The following is a 15,770-nucleotide window of genomic DNA, read 5'->3' as shown; positions in this document are numbered from 1 at the left end:
GCGCCCTGACATTGGAAACAGGGCATCCTTGCCCCATCAAGGCCAGTTGGCCTAGGGACTGCCACAGGTGGTGGCTTATGTAAGTTATGCGCAATGTGATTCCTATGTTTTTAATAGTGATCGCCTACTGTGTGTTTTTGCGCTATTGTGTTGTTCTGGCACCTCTGAATGTTCTTAGGCATCATGTGTCTTTCTTTCCATGCGCTGCACCTCTGAATGTTTAGTCATCATGTGTCTTCCTGCGCTGCACCCCTGAATGTATTTTATTGCATCATGTGCTTTATTCTTAACACCTCTGAATGTATTTTATGGCATCATGTGTTTCTCTTTATTACTTATCTGAATGTTGGTTATTGCATCATGGGTAATGTGTTCTTTTCCTAGACCCCTAAACGCTTAGTGATACTTAGGTGGTTGTCTTTTCTACTCCTCTGAATGTAGGTTTATTGCATCATGAGTAATGTATTCTTTCTTAGACCCCTAAATGCTGTGTGATACTTAAATGGTTCTTTTTTAGTACAGGTGGTCCTGGTAAGGTCATGGTTCCTGTTACCAGTGGTTACTGGTTGTTATCTTTGATTATTATTTTATGTTACATTTATTCTTTATTCTAGAAGTGATTTTATATTCTACATTTTATCTAGAAGTACTATGTCTGATTCTGACAGGCGCCCATGTGGCCCTGTTTTGTGTACATAATCCCTGTGAATATTGCCCGTGCCAGTTGGCACAATATACATGTGTGATTTTATCTGATGTGTTTTTGCAATACAAAAGTTATTTTTATAATAACCTTGTGTGGAGTCTCTTTTGTGGTGTGCCTAGTATGGTGTTGCTGTTGTGCGCTGGCGCAAATGCTTTACACATTGCCTCCGAGTTTAGCCTTACTGCTTGTGCCAAGCTACCAAGGGGGTGAGCAGGGGTTATCTTGGCGTGTGACTTCCTTGCCCTGACTAGAATGGTGGTTTCTGTCTGGCTTTGGCGTCAGCCTTAGCCTACCAGAAATAGCCAGTTCTAACATTGTTGGTCAGCGGTGCAGATTTGGACTTGTGTTTGCGCAGTGCCATAGCGACAACTGGCTACATTACAAAACTCTGCAATTGTTTTTTTTCAGATAGTCACATGTTTGGGATTATTGTTTTTGATTTTTTTCCTCAAGAGTGTCATTTTCAAATGTGTTCCTGCGCTTTATGTTTAGTGGCAGATGAGAGAAAGTGACAGGGCGGGACGCCAGTAGAGGGGGAGGTTCCCATAGATTAGGAATCCCATGCTGGGTCCAGTGTCCAATCCCAAATCCTGTCCCTGTGTGGGTAGATGGAAGAGAGGGAGTGTGAGGAGAAATGACTAGCTCAGGAGGGTGGTTGTTCCCTGAGTGTAGTGTGTGTGTCTGGATTCCCCAGTGTGGTAGGATCCAGTGGTGGCAGCTGAAATGTGTCCAGTGCGTGTGAAGTCCCATTCCCAGTTCCCAGAGTATGGTGCCTTGTGCTCAGTAAGAGGGGTACAGGTTGTGAGTCAGAGGCAGTGAGGAACTGTCTCACCAGTCTGGAGGGGGAGCGTGTGGATGAGTGGTGTCTTGAACTGGAGGAGTAGGTGTGATTTTTTTTTTAAGGAGCTTGCACGCGAGTTGTACCTCTGGTGGTGTGCAGGAGGTCCTGCAGAGGCACTGGACAAGAAGGTGGATGTCTGGCGGTGTGCTAGATGTCTTGCAGAGGCATTAGGAGGTGATTCTAAAAGGAGTGGCTTGTGTATCTGATGATCCTGTGAAGGGGAAGAGGTTCATGTGTAACCCAGCTAGGTCCCAGTAGTATGATATGGGTGTAGGGGCTTACGCCCTGTCTCAGTGGAGGCGGAGTGAGTTTGGGACGGTGTGTCCCACGTTGGCCTGAAACCCTACCTCAGGGCCTGGAGGCTTCCCTAAGGGAGCGCCAGGTCAGGGGCCTAAGCTGGACATAGGTCATTTGAGGAGGATCTTCCTGTGTCTAGAGGACGGGGAGTGTCTGTAACCAGAACCCCGGCGGTCCTAGTGTTGGGCAGTACCGCTCCTAGTGGAGGGTGCAGAAGTCCTGGCTCGCTGAGCATTTGACCGTCTAGAGTGCTTGACCATTTGTGGGGCCCCTGGAGGTCGTTCCCCGAGGAGGGGGGAAAGCCAGGTTGGGGTGTGGCCTGACCTGGGAGGAGTACTGGAGGAAAGTGTGTCACTGATACGCCGCTGGCGTGTGCTCTGTCTAGCCTGGGACATACTGAGAATCACCCTGTGATAGGGAGTACTGGAGGAGAGTGTGTCGCTGATACGCCGCTGGCGTGTGCTCTGTCTAGCCTGAGACATACTGATACTGGAAGGGGGTGCAGAGGGACGGTGTCCTTACTTCTGACCCCGGTGCAACCTGAGGGTTTAGATCTTAGGTTGGGAGATTAGGAAACTTCTAGGTCAAGAGGAATCTCTGCCAAAGTGGATCAGCTGAAGAGACTGAGGGGGCTGCCCTTGCTGTGTGTTCTGGGACTCACCTGCAGTTTGTAGTTTCCACCAAGGTAGAGGAAAGGGGGCTTTGCTGTGTGCTGTGTCCCCCCACCTGCTTGAAGAGGGACTGTGCTGTGTGCTTTGTACCTCAGAAGTGGAATAGTTTCCAGGTGGTAGACCAGTGATGGAGTGAGGTCCTGATCTGGTAGGAGAATTGTGTTCTGGTGAAGTGCTTTTCTGTGAGGGTGCGGAAACCCAGAATTAGAGGTAGGGTGGGGCATTCTTGCCCGTGACCTCTGGTCAGCCTGAGGGTATGGTCCCTAGGTTGTTGGATCAGTGGTAGTTGTAGCTACACTGAGAGAGAGAGTGGAGAATGGCTATTGTGTGCCAGGGGTTACTACCCCCGCTCTGTGGTTTAGTTAGGACCAGTGATTTGGATGGCCTATGGCCTGGTCCTGGCTGTGGATGACTAGGGAGTACCAGTGTGGTATCCTAGTTGTGTCAGAGAGTTATTGTTTGGAGGTAACCAGGTGGGTTCAGAGTGGCGTAAAACCGGAAAGTGTCCCTGCTGTGCGGGTCCGTGTCTGTGTTTTGTCGCCCAAAGCAAGGAAGCCCATCAGTGGAGTGATTGGTCTACCCTGCGTTTTGGCTGGAAGGGGGTTGTGTTGGACCAGTCCCGTTGGGCACGTTCACCCCTAGACTTTTTGCTTTTTCCTAGCCTGTTTATGGAACCTGGTGTTGGTGATTTTAGGCCTCTGCGCACTTTTTTACTGTGGTACAGTGTAAAGTGCTTGAGCTCTCTGTGAATGAATGGTGAGTAAGTGTGAGCGCAAAATCCGTTCCTCTCGCGGATTTTGCGAATTTTCGGTAAATTCGCGATCCGCGAACTCCCGCGAATTTACCGCGAATTCGCAAATCCGCGAGCGGCGGATTCCGGGGGCAAAAGTTGAAGCCTGGCTGGCCTGTCAACTTGTAACTATTTTACGATGGCGCCGGCTAGCTGCCAGCGCCATCCTAAAATAGTTACTAAGTCAGCTTCAACAGGAAGCTCTAATAGATCTTCCTGTTTATCTATTAGAGCTTCCTGTTGAAGCTAATTTAGTAAGTATTTTAGGAGGGCGCTGGCAGCTTGCCGGCGCCATCATAAAATATTTACAACATGCCCTTCCTGTGAGCCCAAAAACAATCGTGAGCGTCGTCGAGGCTGGACAGGTGTGCCTTCTTCCCAACTCTACCGTGGAAAATCAGCTGTGATGCTGGATAGAGGCCTTTGCATCCTTGACTTTCACGAGCACAATACCCGTGCTGTTCTTGTGACCAGGGGCTTCTTTCTCTTCATCTGCTGAACTGATCTTTCTCAGACCTTTCAAACACACAAGAGGCATGTGCACTCGCATGGAAGCCCCGCCCCAAATCCGCGGATCCGCAAATATGCAAAATCCGCGGATTTTGCGGATCCACGATCCGCAAATCCGCAAAATCTGCGGATCGTGGATCCGCAAAATCCGCCCATGCTTAATGGTGAGTGACCTGCCCTCCCATAGGAATGAATGGGGAATATGTATGCCCATGGTAGTTTCTGATGTGGGGGGAGTGCAGGGTAAGCATGGGCGGAAAATCCGTTACGCTCGCGGATTTTGCAGATTTTCGGTAAATTCGCAATCCGCGAGATTCGCGAATTTCCAGCAAAATCCGCAAATTTGCACGCAGCAGATTTTTTTCTTTGCGGTGTAAGTTCGCAATTGCGAACATGTAGGTGCGGCGGGCAGCAACAAACTCGCACTCGCGAAATTACAAAAATTGCAATTCCGCACAAGAAATCTACTAGCAAGCAGCATAGACCTTCTGAAAATGATTATTTTTTATCAGAATAACTCCTCAGGTTGACATTTGCCTGCACTTTTTTAGATTTGAGGCCTTTTGATTTTCTTTGGATAACTTTTGGATTAGAAATCAACTTTCTCATATAAGCTTGGTGGGGCATTAAAGTTGCTGTAATGCTGCTCTGCAGAAAAAAACGAGTTTTGCAAAAGTGAAAGCAGGTTCAAAAGTTCAAACTCATCATTAGTAACCGTTCCCTGTAGTGCTTCCTGACAAGGGCCCCTCCAAAGTTCAGTTGCTAGTTGCAACAATTGTTCAGTTGCTAGTTGCAACAATTGTATGACCCTGCTCTGACCCTCACAGCAGGCTCATAGAATAGCTACAAGTAGGCCACAAAGGTCCTGGAAAAAAAATTGCACTGCAACAGAAAGCAAATTACAGATAAGGATGCAGGTGCCAGACTGGAATTTTAAAACAGTGACACATTAATAAATCAACCCCAAATTAATTCATGTCAGTTGAAGCAGGCAGGTGTGCTTGCTTTTTCCCCCCATAATCTACAGTGATGATGAACCAGAGGGTGGCATAAGGCATTGATGTACCAGAGGGCGGCATGGGTAAAACAGAGGGTGGCAGGGGTGAAACAGAGGGTGCTGGGAACCTATGATGATGAACCAGACGTAGAAACAACATAATTGTGACCGTTGCGAGCCGAACTGTCAGAAATCCTTGCGAACTGGCAGAAATCCTTGCGAACACAAAAAAAAATCCGCAAATTCGCGAGAATTCGCGGATTTTGCAGATTGCGAGTTCGCAAATTCGCAAAATACGCGAACGCCAGATTCGCAAAATTCGCCCATGCTTAGTGCAGGGGCGAGTTTGGTATGTATGAAGTCGTGAGAATGAATGCTGCAAAATGATATATGTGGCATGACTGTGTCTAGTCTAGAAGTACTACTTTTGGAAGTTGGCATATTTGTGTCAGTTGGTGCTGGCGTGTGATTGGCTGGTGAGCCTGGCCCAGAGTGCCTGGGCCTGCTTGTGGATTGACTGTCTGGTTTGAGGATGACAGGGGCTGGAGAGCCCTGGAGGTTGTCTGAAGTCAGCCCATGGATGAAAGGCAGCATCTGCTGCCAGGGAAGTGGGAGGAGATGGCACCTGATAGTGAAGGGCTGTGCCTGCCTAACTACAAAGCTGGCTCCACCTCCCACTGGGCGACTGTCACCTCTGTCCCTGATACTGAAGGGACTTCCCTGTAACCAGTTCTGGCTGGTTCTCACACTGCCTGCTTCAAAGGACTTCAAAGGACTTCAAAGACTTTACTGTGTATAAGAAGGGGCTGTGTCCCCTTCCAAACTGTTCTTGTTTCTAACTTGAATCTTCCAGGGGCATGCTGCTGCTGGGGCTCAGGAGAATCCCTGGGCCCTGCCCATCCCCTGGACCTCTGATGGACTTTCCTGGACTTCTGGGGGACCCCTCTGCCTTGCTGGGCTTATGGGGGGACTTTGCTTTGCCCTGGTATCCCTTTGGACCTTCTTCCTATCCCCCCAGGACTTGCTGCATCCCCTGAGGATCTTCTGTGGACCCTTCTTGTTATAGGGGTTCTTTCCAGGGGCCTGTGGGTCCTGCCAGGGCCCCCAGCACGATGGAAGCGCTTTATTTTTGTCCCATAGCGCTTGAGAGCGCTTGATTTTGGACCCGTAGCGAGCGTGTCGCTATTACGCATTTTGCGTGAGGTTTTGCAGGTGCCACCCTGCTTCATGCCCGATATCGCTATTTGCTTCGTTGCGGGTGCCACCCCGTTTATTGGATTGTTTGGCGAGTGCCCACCTCGCTTCTGAATGTCGGATACTCCTCGAGGGTGCTTACCCCTCGTTATGCCCCTTTGTTCACCGCCGCGGCCCGAGCTGTGGTTCATGGCCGCCGAGGGAAGCTGCGCGAAGGTGCCGCGCTGTGATTGGCGCGCCTGGGAAGCTCGCCCTGTAAGGCCGCGCACTGATTGGGCCGCTGTTGGAGGCGGGTCCCGGAGAGCCGCGCTGGGATTGGCTGGCCCCGGGAAGAAGTTGCCGCATCACGAGGGGCTCGTTTGGAGAGCCGCGCCCTGATTGGAGATCGTCCTCCCGGTCTCCCGTGTGCCGAGGGAGACCGGGGATCCTGCCGGTCCGGGTGAAGTGCGGGAAACAGAGGCTGAGGCCGCTGGTAGCAGCGCGGAGCTCCCGTAAGGAAGGAGGGAGCCCCGCAGGTGCCGCACTGTCGGCTGGCGCAGGAGTCAGCTGAACCGGTGAGCGAGTGGCAGAGGAGAAGGGAGGGGCGCCGGGACACATTGTCGGTGTCCTCCCCCCCAATAGCGCGAGCTCGCGCTGCTTGTTTGTTTGAAGCTATGAGGGCTTCAAGGGCGGCCCCAGTTGGCAGTGGGTCGCCCCAACGTGTGTGAGCCCAGAGAGGCTCTGGGGGGCCATTGGCGATTAACGAGCCCAGCGAGGCTCGAGGGCCATTTTTCTTTTGTTGAATGGCGCAGAGTCCGGGTGGCCCCGTTTGGCAGCGGGTCGCCCCAACGTTAGAGAGCCTTGAGAAGGCTCTGAAGGGGCATCATAGTTTTAGGAGCCAGTGTGCTCCCCAGGGGCACGTGCTATTCCAGAGCCTGTGTGGCTCCAACGTGCGCAGTGTTTGTTTTAGAGCCTACTGAGAGCCCTGCCACAGCTTTTTGATCCCAGCTGCCCAGCACTTTGTGGGCAGCTGCCACGTTCAGGCTTTTTGTACTTTTGGACTGGCACTGCATGGCAGCGCGCCCTGACATTGGACACAGGGCATCCTTGCCCCATCAAGGCCAGTTGGCCTAGGGACTGCCACAGGTGGTGGCTTATGTAAGTTATGCGCAATGTGATTCCTATGTTTTTAATAGTGATCGCCTACTGTGTGTTTTTGCGCTATTGTGTTGTTCTGGCACCTCTGAATGTTCTTAGGCATCATGTGTCTTTCTTTCCATGCGCTGCACCTCTGAATGTTTAGTCATCATGTGTCTTCCTGCGCTGCACCCCTGAATGTATTTTATTGCATCATGTGCTTTATTCTTAACACCTCTGAATGTTCTTAGGCATCATGTGTCTTTCTTTCCATGCGCTGTACCTCTGAATGTTTAGTCATCATGTGTCTTCTTGCGCTGCACCCCTGAATGTATTTTATTGCATCATGTGCTTTATTCTTAACACCTCTGAATGTATTTTATGGCATCATGTGTTTCTCTTTATTACTCATCTGAATGTAGGTTATTGCATCATGGGTAATGTGTTCTTTTCCTAGACCCCTAAACGCTGAGTGATACTTAGGTGGTTGTCTTTTCTACTCCTCTGAATGTAGGTTTATTGCATCATGAGTAATGTATTCTTTCTTAGATCCCTAAATGCTGTGTGATACTTAGGTGGTTCTTCTTTTTTAGTACAGGTGGTCCTAGTAAGGTCCTGGTTCCTGTTACCAGTGGTTACTGGTTGTTATCTTTGATTATTATTTTATGTTACATATATTCTTTATTCTAGAAGTGATTTTATATTCTACATTTTATCTAGAAGTACTATATCTGATTCTGACAGGCGCCCATGTGGCCCTGTCTTGTGTTCATAATCCCTGTGAATATTGCCCGTGCCAGTTGGCACAATGTACATGTGTGATTTTATCTGATGTGTTTTTACAATACAAAAGTTATTTTTATAATAAACTTGTGTGGAGTCTCTTTTGTTGTGTGACTAGTATGTTGTTGCTGTTGTGCGCTGGCGCAAATGCTTTACACATTGCCTCCGAGTTTAGCTTTACTGCTTGTGCCAAGCTACCAAGGGGGTGAGCAGGGGTTATCTTGGCGTGTGACTTCCTTGCCCTGACTAGAATGGTGGTTTCTGCCTGGCTTTGGCGTCAGCCTTAGCCTACCAGAAATAGCCAGTTCTAACAGGATATTGCATCGCTATTACCTGGGGTATCGGGCAGACACTGCATAGATACATACTATCCAAGAAACGAGACATGTGCAGTCTGGAAACAGCCCAACCTCAATCCCCTGATGAGTCTAAACCCTCTCCCACAATCGCGCCAGGATCACAGAGAACTAGAGCAGAGAGTGGGATGGCTGGACTTCAAACATTATATCACCGGACTACACGGAGAGGGGGTACACTCATATAGAAGGCTAGCGTGGCTCATGCACGATGACCTTGATTTACACTCACCATTGGGTGTGATTCCAGCAACGGACAGCACGGTTCGTAACACAAGGATGAAATCAACAAAGCTTTCATGTAATATTACGGTCGGGTCCCTTTAAGTGACAGCACCCGGCCCATCTGGCTTAGCCCTATGTGATTATCTTTGAGAGCTTCTGCAGTACAGACAGCTAACTTAGGCGCCCCTCTCCAACTCAATGAGCTGCGCATAGCTGTTTCACAAATCCCTCGCAAGAAAACACCAGAAACGGATTGCCTCCCGATAGAGTATTATTTCACCTTCACTACCCTTCGGATGCCCAAACTCCTGGAGGTCTACACTGAGGTGCAAGACTCTGGACAGCTACCTGACATGCTCCGTTAAGCTCTTATAGTAGTCCTCCCAAAACCAGGCCACAACCCTTTAGACATGAGATCTTAAAAACTGCTCCCAATGCTTAATCTAGATTGCATCATCTTGGGGAAACCCGAGGTGAACAGATTATTCCCTCTACTTGGCACCCTAGTGCACGATAACCAATCTTGAAAGAAGGACCTTCTTTGATACCCGCCGCCTATCACGACTAATGTGATCGACATTTCATTTCACCGGTATTCCTGTGGCAATGCTGCTCGACATAGAGGAGGGACTCGACACCCTGGGGTGGGATTGCATGTTTACGACACTTGGAGCAATAGGGCTGGGACCAAGTTATTTCAACCGTCTTAAAATCTTCTATGGGCATTCTTGCGCAAGAGTTAAAACTGGTCAACAAATATGACATTTATCGAAACATCCGAAAAGGCTGCTCAGTATCTCTTCTTCCCTTTGCGCTTGCCATTGGTTGCTAATGTGTGCTGTGGACTGGGGGATGGAGATTCAGGATACTCACTAAATGGTCTCACTATACGTGGATAACTTGAGAGACCTGGAAACTGCGATGCTGGTGGTGATGGTAGTCCCACTCCCAAGCCAGACAGATGCACTCTCCCTAAGGCGCGCCTCGAATGGCAGTGCGACACCTTCATATACTTGGGTATACAGGTATATCACTCAAAATGTGATCTGCTGGAGGGCAACCTCCACAGGTCCCTTAACTCTGGGTGCATTTCGTTGCTTTTTTGTCCGTCTCTCCCATTGTCCCCTATAGGCCGGGTGGCCATACGATAGATGCTGGCACTGCAGCCACTTATTTCAGCTCTTCCGCTCGTGCCTCCCAAGCGCTTCTTCTCTCAGTTAGGATCGGTTTCAGTGGGACTGATATGGGGCAAGGGTGAGCGGACAGTCACTCTTGATAAGCTATATAACCCCTTACAGGAGAGAGGGCTTGGCACCCCTAACTTTCAACTCTACATCGCAGATGTCAAGTTACAGCAGCTCCTGCGGTGCTTTGGGACAGCCCTATGTGCTGAAAGATTGGAGGTCGCACACCTCCTTTTGGGGGTCCCCATGTACACCTGGCTCCTGTCTCCCAGACCTGGACTACTGAGTGACTTACTGCAGATGACAGTGACGAGATGCTGCTGGCAGTAATATATTCAGGGATGTGGGGTCTTCCCCCCACCCATACTTTCCACTGATACCACTGTGGCAGATGCTGGCTCTGCAATAATTTTACAATTTCACAATGCAACTAGTTGTAAGGGAGCAGGAGTGATTCCGACAGAGAACCTATATACAGTCATGTTGCTATGCCCCTTCCCAGAACTCAGGGAAATTTCCCATGTACTGGCTGGGCAGATCCTGACCTATGGGGTTATACGCTATGAGCTGGATTCCACATGGGAGTGAACTAATGGAACCCAAAACCACTGCACTCCACATCATGTTGGAATACGAGGGTACATGCAAGATTATCAAAGCCATATACACAGCTCTTCTGGAACAGGGACGAGAGCGAGTTGCTAAATTTGGGAACGCTGAACTGCAGACCTTCACCTTCCATTGACGGGCAAACAATGGACTCAAGCCCTGCGACTCATTAAAGATGTCAGAACTCGCCCTTCTGTTTGGCCCAATCCAATTATTTACATCAAACATACCGGACACCCCACCTCATATCATTAATGTTCCCTACAACTAACCCAAGCTGCCCAGGATGCAGGGTCATGGACACAGGATTTTTCCACATGGCATGGGATTGCTGGGTGTACAATGGTCCTTGGATGAAGTGGCGAAGATCATGTTGTCCCTAGTTGACACCGTGGTCCTGCCCCCCGGGTCTTGCTTGTTGGGTATTCAACCCATACCCAAGGGAGGTACATACCTCCACAGACTTGTTGATTGGCGCTCGTCCTTTACAGGCACCAGATCAGGATGGCATAGGACTCACCAGCCACCCCAAACACGACAATCTGGCGCCACATGATGCTGAGATGGGCAAAGGCAGATTCAACAGCATTTGCAGAGGCCCAAAACAGGGGCAGGACATACTGAGGGATCACGATATGGGACACATGCATGCAAAAACTAGACATGAGTGTAGTAGAGGCGTAAAATGATACAAGACCAGCAAAGACTGGATAGACCACACATATTCACGACGCTCTGACATGAATGTTGGACTGGTACACACCCACGGAGGAGGACGGGTCAAAGACCCGCATATGTGACAGGTATCGCCCTGAATTGTAACCAAAGATTGCATGCTACCAGCTAACCCTGGGCGTAGTTTGTGTAGTAGCGCTATGCGTAGCTAAGCGAAGTGCAGTTCGCACTACACAAGCTATGCGTACCTACGCGAACTGCGTAGTGCACTGTGCAAAATGCTGTTCGCACTGATTGCACAGTGCCAGATGATTGTTCACACTGTGCAATCAGCGCAAACCGCATCTTGCACAGTGTAAGCGGTCGTTTTTTGCCGCTCGAGTAGATTTGTACTCGAGCAGCAGCTTTCTTGACGCGGACTGGTAGTTTCTCATCGCAAGCGGTTGAGAGCATACATGGCCACTCGCAATTAGAAACCTGACCTCCCCGCGTTGAGAATCACGCGGGGAGGTTTATTTTCCAAGCTCGCGATGGGCAACTTGATGTTGCTGATCGCGAACAAGGAAAAAGTCTCGCCGGGATGTTATTTTGCTCGCTCGCGCTCGTCAACTTGACGCTGAGGACCGCGAGCAAGCAAAAAATGCCCGCTATGCGTTTTTTCACTGTGCTATGTGCAATTTGCGTAGTGCGTAGTTGTGCAAACCATGCAAACTACTCGAGCATAGAGTAGTCCTACTCCCAGGCCTACTACCAGCAACATTTCTGCAATGTGGATGAATTGACTAAGATGTCTTTTCTTTGAACTGGTCGCTTAAGACGACGATTGTTACGAGTTATTGCTACATGACTGTTGTTGTACTGATGGCCACAAGGCATTCAGACTGTATGAGTTCCCACAATGTTTTTACTCTTATACTTGATAAAGTATTTTTTTTTTAAAGACAATGTGTTGCCTTTTGCACATTCACCATGGATTTAAACAAGACTGTTTTCTGGAGTTGAAGACGGTGAAGAGATTTCAAAATGTAGGTGATGTGGGCGCTTCTCCTGTCTTTTTAAGTTGGCTGGCTGTGCATTTTGAACCAGCTGGATTCAGCTTATTAGCTTGTCAGGCTGCAGAAAGTAGATGGAATTTCTGTAATCGATCCTTAATTGAAGTAAGGCATGGACCACAGGAATGTGATAGTTTAGCTGATAAAGGGTAGAATCCTGCTAAGGCGTTTAATTCACAAAGAAAACATGAACTAAACACCTTGTCCACTTGAAACTTTAAGGGTAGGCTTGCAAGAATTCAATGCCTGAATTATGTACTCAGTGCCCCATATTCGAGGGGGAATCTAGATAAATCATTGCACAGTTGGTCTCCATTCCAGATAGTTAAACTCAGTCATAAAACTCATATTTAATAAATGTATCGCCCCAACATAAGGCAACACCCATAGATTCCATCCCTGTCATTCTCCTTTATCACTGATGAACGATTGAAAATCCAGGAGCAAACAAGCAGCACAAACAAAGCAGAAACAACCCAAGGCTTTTTTACGATCTAAAAAACCTTAAACTAGAAGTTTGGAGAGCTGAATTACAATGGAGAAGATATTACTCCTCGCCTTGAGACGTATTCGGCTCTCATTGTAAGCAAAAATTAAAGCTGAGAAAATGCCCTTCTTCTCTGAAAGAATTTGTAATTCCTCCAACCTTTCTAAATAACTTGTTCGCACTGCCACTGTACTGCGCACAGCCATAAAATCCGAAATACCACAAGTCCTTTGTGACAACACTGACCTTTTTCCCCTACCTGGGATGCCATCATTAATTATTCCAGTCCCATGCCCATTTCACCCTTTATATCTATTTTGCAGAAAGGGACCTGTCCACACTCCTTCACACAAATTATACTAGAGGAACTCTTGCAGATTTTAACTAACAGCCCCCCTCTAGGCTCCCCAAATGATCCTGCTCAGCACAGAATCTAAAGTCACTGGGCCTCATTTATGAAAAGTGACGCATCGCTGCGTGAAAACAGCGATGCGTCACTTTTCACTGCGCACTCCTTGCGACATTCCTGATGCGTCATATTTAATGTATGACGCATCATGTCGCAAGGAGTTACAGATACGTCAGTATTTCTGACATATCTGTAAGCGCAAAAGTGACGCATTGCCGGAGTGTGTCACAAAAGTGACGCAACTCCAGCAATGCGTCCTTTCACATGGGGAAAGCCCCATGTGAAAGGTCTTGCGTCAGTCTTACGCCTGCTGTGAGGCAGGCGCAAGATTTTGACGCAACAGCGTCCCAAAAGTGACGCAGTGAAATCTCATAGATTTCACTGCGTCACTATTACGAGACTTTTTGCGGGGGAACGCCCCCTCTGCATACATTATACCTGACGCAGGTATAATCTGGCGCAGGGGTTTAAAAAGTGACGCATCTACCTAGATGCGTCACTTTTTAAATATGGCGCAACAGGGCGCATTTTTTACACCGCTGGTGCGTCACAAAAAGTGACACACCGGCGGCGCAAAACTGACTCAAGTCCTTCATAAATAAGACCCACTCCTTCTAGCCACCAATGTCATCGTCTTTACTGTTTTCGCAGCTCCTCAAGGCGTGGATTTTTTCCAGACCTCTTCAACGCAGCTGTAGTGAGAACTCCGCAAAAGAAGCCCGCGCTAGGAGTGGACAATTTAAGACCCATCTCATTGCTCCATTACAGGTGCAAACGTCTGGACAAAGCATCATGCATCATCGTCAAGGCTTTGCAGAGGCAAAAAACTTAAAGGACAGGCAACAAGTGGACTTCTGTCCCAGTCATAGCGCAAAGTTGGTGGCTTTATAGGCATCAATGTTATGTTATGTTATATGTCATGTGTATAGCGCAGAATCACCAATGGTCTCTTAGCGCTTGTGAGAAATTTACAACCAACCTCAGATGTTATCTGCACAGCACCACTCTGCTAGAGTTGTCCTTTTCCAAAAGCCTGTGTGAATAAAAAAGATCAATGATCTTTACTAGCTCATTGAGAAAGGAGATCCTGGCAAAAGAGTCCTCTTAGACATGACGTGGGCCTTTGATATCATTCACCACAACACCCTGCTTAAGAACCTACAAGCAGCAGGTGTCATTGGTCTTAAAGTGGAAGTACTCTTTTATTTCAGGGAGCTCACAAGTGTTCACTCTGCCCTCCTGCTCTGCAAAGATAAATAACATTGACTGCGGGGGCCCTGCAAGGATCATCCTTTCTGTTTAACATGTACCATGCCAAATTGCTCCACTAATAAGGAACATGCATGTACATGTCTGTTGGTGATACTCAGCTTATTTTTTACCTTTGTCGTACACAAGAGTCTTGTAATCAAAAGATGAGGCCTGTTACCTTCTATTCATTGGGAGTGGAATGGCACATGAGATTATGGCAGCCCCCTATATCCTTGGACAGTAATGGAGAAACATAGGAGTTCTCTTTTGACACCACCCTATACCCTGGAAGCCTAATCCATTCATGTGTCCTGCACCTGTATCACCCACCTTCGCCTTCTAAAAATGAGTATTCCTTTTTTATCCCTCTTGGCAAATGGCAGTAATAAATTATCTAATTCAATATCATCTTGACCACAATGCCCCCAGACAAAATCGTATGTAAGCTGCAACTTATTCATAGTTTAAGACCCTAACAATTGTCTGTAACATTATAATACATTTTTCTTTTTATCAATTGTCATGCTCTGTCAGATTGGTAAACCATTTTTTTTGCTTGTCAGCACTAGGACCGCAACCAGGGACCAAAAGTTTTTATTGGGGGTGTTACGCCCCTTAAAAATGTATTGCGAAGTAAACAGTTGGGTACAGGGGCTTTCAGTCGCGTATGATGAAGGGTCTGTAGGATTGTACATGGGATTTTTACATGCCCACCCTGACTAACAAGCATTTGCAATGCAATAGGTCTCGCATTAGGAAAGTTTGAGCTTTTGGCATTGTAAATGACAAATCTTTTATTTATGTTTTTAGTTGTAAAATAATTAAAGTAATAGGTGTGTTATTTACAATGCCACTTGTTCTAACTTTTGCAAATGTGAGATCTGTATTATTTGTATTGCAATATGTGCCACATAAAGTGCAAGCGCGCCTTGAAGCATGCTACCTGATTTTGAAACACTAATATTAGCTGTTATATGCCTCATGACTCTGATTAGGAGTCAGGGACGGTGGTAATTCCCTGATGGCATACCACTCTGCCTGATTATGACTGTATTAGTGTTCCCAAATGGACTTAGTTACGATAGGTGCAACAGATGCAGTCTCTTGGGCCCAGAGACCTGAGGGCTCATTAATCCCCACAGTGCTGTATTTCCCCACTTCTACAGCAGTGAAAAGGGCCCTTTTCCGTGCTTCCACTAAGTCTTATGGCATGTTTTCTACACTACTGTTTCCATACCTGTACTGAGTGGCAACCATGAAAATCGAACAGATTTTTTTGGCCAGAAAAACCGACGGGTAATATTGCTTAAGGGTCAGGTAGGGGGTATGGATGCAAAAAGCCCAGTTGAACCCCTGTCTAATCTCCTACGGCATGCAGGTAGTGTAGATTACCCCCTCATTCCCCCTTCCTACAGCAAACCTGTGCTGCCCCAGACACATTCTCACTACATCCCCACAACCCCCTCCCCCCCCCCTTTCCATTTGCCTGGAAGGTGTCAAACTCTGAAGAATGAAGGTTTACATGAGCATGTCTACTCGGTAAACTTGTATCCATGCTTTTGTTTTCTATATTCCTTGGGATTGAACTGGTAATTGTGGGGTGCTGTAAATTACGGG

Source organism: Lissotriton vulgaris, chromosome 2_1, assembly GCF_964263255.1.
Source record: "Lissotriton vulgaris chromosome 2_1, aLisVul1.2, whole genome shotgun sequence".
In the NCBI taxonomy this organism is placed as follows: Eukaryota; Metazoa; Chordata; class Amphibia; order Caudata; family Salamandridae; genus Lissotriton; species Lissotriton vulgaris.
Note: the sequence above shows the minus strand (reverse complement) of the source record.